This window comes from Lagopus muta, chromosome 13, assembly GCF_023343835.1.
Source record: "Lagopus muta isolate bLagMut1 chromosome 13, bLagMut1 primary, whole genome shotgun sequence".
In the NCBI taxonomy this organism is placed as follows: domain Eukaryota; kingdom Metazoa; phylum Chordata; class Aves; order Galliformes; family Phasianidae; genus Lagopus; species Lagopus muta.
Window position 1 is genome coordinate 14,204,546 of NC_064445.1, and position 10,323 is coordinate 14,214,868.

Sequence of the window (10,323 nt, forward strand, 5' to 3'; positions counted from 1 at the left end):
CTTTTCTCTTTCTTAAACCTCTCTTGATGTTAATTTTCTACTTTAATCAAAATCTTTGTTGTTCTTAAATTCAGCTTTGATCTTGTAGCTCTTCCTGTGTGATGTTCCATTCCTCCTTTGTATTGATCAGATCTCCTAACCTGACATCATCAGCTAATGATTTTTCATTAGCACACTCTTAATAGTATCCTGACTCGTGAATAAATATATTAAATAAAGAAAAGCACTCAGTTCTTGCAAAATTGTTCAAGTTCCTCCTTTCCACCTTGGCTGTCCTACCATCTTCTCCTTACATTAGTTCCTCACTCTTAACAAATATTTTCCATTCGGTGTCCTGTTGTTGGAGTTGTGAACTGCATTCTTTTCTACCAGCACAGGCTCATGCTCTCCAGGCAGAGGTCAGCTTTTACACCATGCTGTTTTGAAGATCTCTGTAAGTGGGGTGGGTGGCTTTAACAGCATTGTCTCTCAGGAAGGATGGGTGCTGCTTTTTCTTAATTCTGCTCTACATCATGAGATGAGGGAATGGCAGCTATTTTCAAATTGAAATTGGTTGGCTCAATTCTCAGCTTGTCATTCAGCTTGGCAAGTGAAATCAGATACATCAATTTTGGGTTGGTTCCCAGTGGTCTCATCTACTAGCCCAACCATTTGGTCTCATGTCTTAAAGCAGAATATTATAATATTTAAAATATATATATTTTTTAGCTTAGAAGATGGTTTTGTGTAAAACTGTTCATGTGAAATCATTTGATCTAGAAAGCCTAGTATTTCTTTAGAGTAATTTTACTGTCTGGAAGCCGTGGGAAGGATGTAAGATTGAGGGGGCATTTCTTGCAACCTGCCATGCCCTGCAAAGAATGGTTATTGTGTGGAATGGGCTGTGAGCAGTTGTCCCTTGCAGGCTGACAGTTTATAAACTGAAAATAAGGGAGATTTTTCAATAAAGGAAATATTCTGCTGCCTGGATAGTCGGCTTTGATTTTATGTAGCCTACAGTAAGGGAATAGCACTGAGGAAGTAGCAAGGATAAAAAGGAATCAGGGATTTTGGCAAAGGAAAAATAGACATTACAGTGAGTTCAATAACATTTTATCAGCAGAGAATTAATGGGGTTTATCCCTTTAACTCACAAAATGCAGCCAATAGCAAGCTAAATTTCATTGTAACATTTGTTTGTGAACAAGGAGGTATAAAATGTCGGTTTCCACTTCTAGATATAGCTCTGAGAGCTATGTTAAATAACAGAATCATTTATCTATTGACCTGGGCCGTGGCAATATTCATTAAAGTTTATTTGTATCTTCCCAGTGACTATAGTGAGAGTAAACCTCTGCTACTGACCATAAATGTGTTTAAGTGGGGTGAGGTGAAAACAGCAGCAAGTTTTGATTCTGGTCCCATTCCCCTGGCCCTTGCAGCCTGCTGGCAAGTTTTGAGGGGTATGCACTTGGAGTGCACGACTGAGCCCTTTGTTTCTGAGTATCAAAAGCTAATTTCAGACATACGGTGCCATGCAAGGTTACTGCTTGCTGCTGTGGGGCTCTGCTGAATTTGAGGCAAGGCAGGATGAGGATTATTCCTGCTGCCTGCACCAGGCAAAAGGGCAGTAGGGCTTTCAAATATCAGGCTGACAGTAACTTTGTAGATGCTGCCACTGCTATGGACTGGCAGAGGGGAGCAGGCTGTCTTTCTCGTAAGGCAGGTGGTAATTCCTGTCATTTCCCTTCCTCTTCACAGCTCCTGCATCACCCTGTCCCCACATCACACTGCATGGTTGCTCCTCTGGGGAAAGGCCATGGTTGCCCAGTGGGTCAGCCAGCCCCCTTTAGTCCTGGGCAGGATGCCCAAGCTTTGGTATGCTGTGATTGACAGCAATTTATGCTGGAGTGCAAGGAAAGAGGGGATGCTGGCACTGCCAGTGCTCTCTTAGAATTATAAAATAGCCGGAGTTGGAAGGGACCTTAATGATCATCTAGTTCAAAATCCTAGCCATGGACAAGGTCACCACCCAGTAGATCAGGCTGCCCAGGGCCCCATGCAACCTGGCCTTCCTTCTCAGCCTTTTGTCATCAGCGGAGGGCAAGCTCAGTCTTACTGTACAGGTCTTTGATAAAGATGTTGAGAAGTACTAGTCCCAAGACAGAGCCCACTCATTTCCAGCCTCCACCTGGACGTAGAGATTTTGACCACAACACTCTGTGACCATTCAATCAACTCCTTATTCACTGAGTAGTCCGCTGTTCCTGAAATATATCAGCTGATGAATTTCAGTGTGTCAGAGATGGATTCCTGCCTGTGTTGACAGAGGTTTCTGAAGTTTTCTGAGCTATGCCAAATAGCACAAATCCATTGAGCAAGACAAAATATGTCTGTTTTCTTACAGAGGTGTTTAATGTTACTTCCAAGGAATAAGCACAAGTGCTACTTTGATGTTTGCTGGGTGGTTTGGGAAATTTCCTGGGATCCTGAAGAGACTTTGCTCCTGTTGGAGAATCCTCATTCCCCTTTCCCAAACTTTCTTATTTCTTTCACAGATGGTGAATCACACCTTGAGCAGATAAAATAGCCATCTGCTGGGGGGTACACCAATTCTGGTTTCATCCATCCAAAAATGAGAAACCCTTTTGGACAGTTTGACCGATTCAAAAAGAAAAATAGTTAACCCCCCATAATAGTACTCTGATGGAAGATATTTTGAAAATCCATTTGCCAGTTATCGTTCACTTTGACAAAAAAATAAGCATGTCATTATTTGCCAATTACAGATTATATTCCTGACCCAAACAAAGGTTGTAAAATAATCCATTTTTTAAACTTAGAGCCTGCAGTGTAAATACTAACAGAAGGTCTCTCTGAATTTTCCTGCTGTGATGCTGAAACAGCATAATTTGAAGATGGTTTTGAAAGATGTCAGTAAAAGGCTGTATTTCTTATTTTGATTATTGGAAACAGCATCAAAGTAGAAATCAAAGCCATACCAATAGAAAGCAAGCTGAAAATAGAAATGAAAATTTGTGATGGATCACTTGAAAATGCCAACATTGTTTTCACCTCCCCAGCTGGAAAAATGGGACCACAGGATGCTCAGCAGGTATAAAACATCCAGGTTGGTTTAGTGTGAGTGTTAGAAATAGTTGTGCTGTTTAAAGTGTCAGCAATCACAGAGAAAACCAGTTGGCAATTCAGGAGTGGCTGTTGAAGAAAGAGGACAGTAGTGGATGTTTTCTTTAATGCCCATCTTCTAATTTATTAGCAGTGGTGAGAGCAGTACAGGGAGTCTGTTCAACTAAGCATGGGCAGAGGAATACCTATTAAATTAAGTAATGAGGGGAACGCTGTTGTGGAGTGTCAGCAGCAGCTGTAACACCAAGGAGCAGGAAGCAGAGTTTTGCAGAACCCTGCATGCTGTGGTGTGGTGGGTTGGCTGTGGCTGGCTGGCAGAAGGCACCCAGCTGCTTGCTCCCTTCCTCAACAGACAGGGAGAAAATAACATAAAAAGCTGGACAGTACAGATAGATGGGGGTATTACATGGCAGTTACTGTCATGAGCAAGACAGTTTTGACCTGGGGAGAACTAGTTTACTGCCAATTAAAACCTGATGGGTACAGCCATGCCCTGCAGTGGGGCAGCTGGAATCACCTGGGACAGCTGGGATGGGTCTGTGGCAGCCCCAGTCTTCCCTTGCAGGGCCCTGCAGCCCTGCTGGGCATGGACACCAAGCACAGGTGGGCACACCTTGGCTTACTTGGGTAATCAAGAGTATCAGTGGTTATTCCAGCTCAGTGTAATGGCTGCAGATGGTGCCTCACAGGCACTTCCCAAATGTTTTTCATTTTCACACATCATGTGAAATATATGTTTGTCACCTGTTTGGCTAGAGCTCCTATGTACCGACTTTCTGAGTTCAGCTTTACAGGCGTATAAGATAGCACTAAAAATCTGGCTGCATTTCCTTTATGGAGAACAATCACTTCTATGCTACTGGTGGGATTTGTTTTACATCTTTACCTGTTTAATACAGATGGGGCCCCCTAGTCTCTCTGGATTCAATGGATAGGCACTTGTGGGGTATAGTTTATGAGTCCTGTTTCAGCTGTCTGCTTCAGGAAAAGGGAAACCCATCCTTGGTGCTTTAATTGCTACGAGGTCAATCTATGATGGACTGATCAGTGTCTTGGTCAGGGAAAGCAGTTTATTGAATAATGTGTTATTTTGGAGGGGGGGCATATATGAACATTATTTTCTTGCCCCTTAAGAAATACCATATTTTGATAAAGTGAAATGTCACTACTGTGATTTTAATGATATTTAGAGGAAATACTAAAAAACTTTAAAATCTCCTCAAAACAAACTATTTTTGAGTACTCTGCAAAAGAATTTCAGGAAGCTGAGCTTTTAATGAAACTGATTTTATTCCTCTTTCACCTCAGTTTTGGTTACATTAATTATGTCACAAGTACAATCTTATTCTCATTTTAGTACGGTTTTGAATGGGAATCTCATGCCTGGAGGAGTTAGATGGGTATGGTGAAGCGTAGTAGGAAACTTTTGGAGCTTCTGGTGAAATCACAGCAGGCCAGACTCTATTCTTTCTGCAACTTTACCTCTCCTCACTTGATTTGTTATCTGTATTTGTTTACTACTGCAGGTCTTACGCTATGAGTTTGTTCCTTCTGAAACAACAAGGCATGAGAAGCACAAATGAGACTGCCTTGATATGTAATGTTTATCACCTTCAAGTAGTGCTTGATTGTGATAGAACTGGAACGCAAAAGCAAGGTAGAAATGCCTAAAAGCAAGAGCTACTTTGATTATCTGTAAAGGAGCAAAATGCAGCAGTGACTCAGAGGCACTGGGAGTGTATTTTGGAAGAGCTGCTAGGTGACAAAACCATGTTGCTCGAGTTGTTAGAAACCCCTGGTAACAATAGCTGCATGGATTATATACATATGTTTGTTCGCCAAGAAGTCGTCTTGTCACTGTGTTGTGTGCTCTCGAGTTCTTTATTTTTCTTTTTCTTTAAAGTGTTCATCTTTTAAAGATACTTGTTTATGCTTTATACCTTGCACTGTGAGCTCGAATGTTTGATTGCACTAATGCAGTTCAGAGGGGTGAGTGCACCTCTGCTTATGCACAGCTTTCAATAACAAGACGTCTGTTGCTTTCAGTGCCAGCAGAGTAATCCGCTTTTACCATTTAAGAGCTAGGTGCTACTTTTTTTCATTCTCTGAATCTAAATTGCCTCTATTTGAAAGACACGAGTGCTGTTTCACTAGACATGTGTAGAAGGGCAGTGGAAGATAGCCTGTTGCAGCATTTATATTTCCTGTTTGACGTTCCAAGCTCTTTATGTGTAGCCTTCTAATCCCCCAGGGAAGCATTCAGATTTACAATTTTAAGCCACCTCTCGTCCAAATTTTGACATTCAGTCAAACAGAAATTTGTTGTAATTTATAATGCTTGTTAATGAGGAGCATCAAAAATTAATGCTCATTAGGATGCTCATTAATATGCATTGTTGTCTCACTTTTGACTTAATTAAGTAAAGCAGCACTTCATAGAGGTATTGTGTCACTGCAGTAAAAGAAAAAAGAAGTTGAAAACCATGCTGCAGTAACAGGATGGAGAACGCTCCCTTTGGAGAGCATTACCCTTCATTTTGTTGCAGGCTCACCTGCCACTCCAGCTTCCTGACAGCTAACAAGAAGAGCTGCTGCAGAGCTACCATCCATATTTGTTATTCAGTGCTGCTGCTACTTGCATTCCTCAGAGTTTTCTGAATACAGTGCACAGTGCAGAAGTAGTTATTAGATAGATTCATGAGTGTATGTGCATGCTCTGACATAACTTTGGTAAAGATTATTTCAGGGGAGGCCTCAGGAGCTTCTCTTCTTTCTAAGGGCATTAGAGGTCCCTGAAATCCATAGCGTGGGTTTAAATCAGCATTGTCAAAAGTATAGCTGTAGGCACTGATCTGCCTGGCACATGTAAGGAAATGTGCAGTAAGCAGCTACCCATAGCCATAACCACAGCTACTGTCCTGAGCTCAGTTGTATGTATTGGTTTGAAGCATCCTGTGTGAAGTTCACAGCCTGAGGATCTTGCTTGGATTCACTGCCTGACTGGAGCACAGTCAACATATCTAAATGCAGTTCAGAGCATGGCAGGACTTCTTCCTTGGAGTATTAATTAATTAATTAAACAGCTGCCATTAACTCCTTTCCACACAAGCCATGGGAAATTCAAGAGTAATTAAAAATAAAAGCAAATGTCCACTTGGGAATGTGAACTTGTCAGCAAGGCTTAGTGCTCACTCAGCACACCAGCTAAGGGTTTCCTGGCTCCACGTGCCCTTCTCTGCCTGCCTTGCAGCCCATGTCCTGAAAATGGCTGCAGCTCTTGTCTGCTCTCCTGGCATAGGCAGTGCTGCATAGAGAAGGGTCTCCTGCTGCAGCAGGAGATGGGGGCTGAGAGGAGTCAGTGTGAGAGCTGACAAGATGTGAAGAAAAGCTAGAATTCATGTTGGGGAAGAACTGAGACTGGTACTTGTTCCAAATAATTGACTTGGATGAAAGATATCCAGAGTTAATGTGGCAAGGACAGGGTAGAGCTGTGAGGCTGTCCCATTAGAACAAGGTCAAGAGCAGGTTCCCCATTTCTCTCAGAAACATCTCTAGTCTAGTAACCTCTGCTAGGTAGATAACAAGCTTTGTCTTTTCTTCTTGCTCTATTCAGCTTTGTTGTCTCCCATCCTTTATTTAAAATTAAATAAAATACAGTACAACATGGGAAATAGGAATAACATATCCTGTTTAACTCCCCACTTACTTCATCCTTTTCTGTGCCATAGTCTCTGTCTCTACTTTTTGCATGCTTCAGACTTTAGACTGATGGCAAAGCAGAACGGGGTAACAATTCACAAAGGCGGCTTTGGACATCATCTGTTGGTACCGTTCTTGATGGTTTTTATGGGACTTGGAAGAGGAATATGTCCAAATCAAACACTGTGGGTCTTCTTTGGTAGGCTGAGAGAGATGGGGCAGTTCAGCCTGGTGAGGTGAAGGCTCTGTGGGGACCAGAAGGTGGCCTATCAGAATCTAAACGGAGGCTGTAAGAAGGAAGGGGACAGACTCTTTAACAAGACCTGCTATGACAGGACAAGGGGAAATGGTTTCAAACTAAAAGGGAAGAGATTTAGTTTGGTTGTATGGAAGTTTTTTACAACAGTGGTGAGGCACTGGCACAGGTTGCCCAGAGAGGTGATGGGTGCCTCATCTCTGGAGACACTCAAGGTCAGGCTGGACCAGGCTCTGAGTGCCTGATGGAGCTGTGGGTGTCCCTGCTCGTTACAGAGGAGTTGGACTAAATGGCTTTTAAAGGCCCTTCCAATTCAAATGACTCTATGATTCATGGGAAGAGTTCAATACCTTCAGTTGTTCCTGAAACACTTAATTGCCAGAATCTCTTGTTTTCTTGAGCTGGTAACTGCAGAAAGTTGAATGCTTTTCCCCTTAGGGAACTGATTCTTTACAGTCCTGTGCAGCAGGCAGTTCTGAGTGAGTCTGAAATGCCATCTTGTTCCAACAGAGAGAAGAATGGTTTCTGGAAGTGTTTCATACTTGTTTTGGACACACGGTGTTCGTAATATAATGGACACGGCTACAAGTAACTACTACTGACATCCCAGGAGTTATTTCTAACTGATGTGTGTGCCAAATTAGATCAAGATGAGAGCTTTCAGAACCCTACAGAGTCCCAGAGCCATACTGCTCTGGAAAAAGGTGTGATGGTGGGTGTTTAGATGAGCTGGATTCAAATCCCAAGTTTCCCTCTGTAACTTCTCAAATTCTAGAGTGTTTCTAGTGGCTGAAAGGCACCCCCTTGAGCAGAGAGAGGTCATCTATTTGAACACCTGAGCATAACATGAAAGCATCTGCTCTTATTCTGTCAAATAGAGAAAAGCAAACAAACCAGCTCTTCCCAAAAACTGAATGCCAGTGGTCCTTTAGTGAGCCTGAGAAACCACCGACCTGATTGCTTTCCCATGAAGCACTGGCTTTTTCTTGGATGTTTGTCTATTGCCTTTGCATTTAGATTCAAAGCCAAAATGTTCTTTCCATACCAGCCCACTTTAGGTGATAAGCAAGCAGAGTGAGGAGCTGAGTCTCTGCATTTTCAGAGCACATCAGCACAGAGTTATTTAGCAGAGGAGATTGTCTGATTTTGATTCACTGAGAGAGCTCACGAAGTCCACAAGCTCTGATTCCACCAGTGCGGTGCTCTGGCATATTTTTAATAGTCAGAACTATAATAAACAACACGCATGCAGGCACAGTGACTAATTCAGGCTTTGACATAGTGATATTCCATTTCCTTATTCATCCAGGTGCCTTTCATTTGCTTCTAAACTCCTTTTCATTGTGATTCGGGAATGGATTAAACAACATTGGCATTAAAGGTGCTGGTGGAAATTACATACTTCTGCAGAAGCTGTGGAAAGGCTGACTAAAAAATACAGCTTAATACAGCCCTGCAGCCACAGAGGAACAAAAGAGAAATTCGATCTTCCAGCCTGAGGTGATCAAATGCCCCCCACCATATAGCCAACTGCAAAGCCAACAATCAGTGCAGCGCAGGTGAAAATGCTATGGAGAATAGATTGCAATTTCTATAGTGTGTGCAAGCATCCTATGAAGTTTTGGGATAGATGTGATCTGTAGAATTTGGTGTCTTTTCTTTTTGCTGTCTTTCTTTTAAACCAAAGTCAATCTGCAGGGTGGGGAGGAGCTGTTGCCTTCTGGCCTGAGCACTGCCACACAGGAATAGTATTCCTACAGAAAGAACAAGTGGATCTGAGGGGAATGGAGTCGACCCCCTTTGCACAGGCTATCGAGGATGGCCCTTCTACAACAGGAGCCTGTGGTATGGCACCTCATCTTTTGTCCATTACCAATTAGTAACAGTGGATCTTTCTGAAAAAATGCTGCAATTCTGCTCCTTGAAATTTGGTCATTTTGTCAGAACAAAAACAGAACAAACTTCTCTGGATGTTCTGCAGCTGATGTTTCGGGCAGTTTCCTGTACTGACCCGTGAACCTACTTAGTAAATCAGTGTTTGCAGCAACGTGGGATTTAGATTTTTTGCAGGGAGTGTGGTGCATACATGTAGCCTCACCAGTGTGCCACAGGGCTCAGTGCCTGTTAATAGGAAAAAATGAATCACAGATTCACAGAATGGCCAGGGTTGGAAGGGACCTCAAGGATCATGAATCTCCAACCCCCCTGCCACATGCAGGGCCACCAACCTCCACGTTTAATACTAAACCAGGCTGCCCAGGGCTCCATCCAATCCGAATGAGATTGAAATGAGATGTCTATGAAGCAAGAACTTGAAATGTGGATAGTTTAGCTATTTTCAGAAAAGACACCTGTCCTCACACCAGTGACCTTAGTGATAGCTGTACTTCCTGACCAGTTTTTCTAAATTCACACAGTCTGGGCAGCTCAGAGAAGCATTAAAATGTTCATCTCTTCATTTCAATCAGATTTTGTTAGAAGAACTTGTCTTTATGTAGGTATTTGTGGTTTCCATTCTGATCGCTAGCTTGATGCCTCCCTGTGTACCTTAAGGTAATGGGGCATCCCTCTACAGCATGCAAGAACTGCATGTTTTGGGCACATACATAAGGAATTACATGTGAACACAGCAGAATGGGCTGACGTGATTTATGCAGGCAGTTGCAATCTGGAGATCTGCAGTTCACTGAAGAAACGAAACGTGCTGTTCTGCATGGCTTTCACGGCAAGATATGCAACCATTACCCTTTCCTCACAATCCATCCCTGAAAAAAGTGTTAGCAACACATACTTGAGTTCATTCTTTTTCTGCCAATATAGGGAAACTCTTAACTAATTTTCCTCCCAGTGAAGGTGTATGCATCAGCTTTGCATGCAAACAGCAATTACTGGCAGGATAAAGGACTTTAGTGTAGTATTGATTTTAAGTCAGGGAATTTTCTCTGGCTGAGTACTTGTAGGATTTTCTGAATACAATAATATATAAGGAGTGGCATCAACTCCTGACATCTGATGCTGTCAGAATTCCATTTCGGCCCCTTTTCATTAAATGCGATCCCTCTAACAGGGTTTTTCTTCTACTAAGAAAGCAAAGACCTAGTTTGCAAAGAGCAGGAGGCAGCAAAAAAAGAGAGGCTTGTGCTTTCTTGGAACCGTATCATCTGCTTGAGATATTGAAGTAGCCTGACTTCTCTATGTTCTGAACCATGAAAATAATGCTCAAAATATTCCTGAAAAATAGT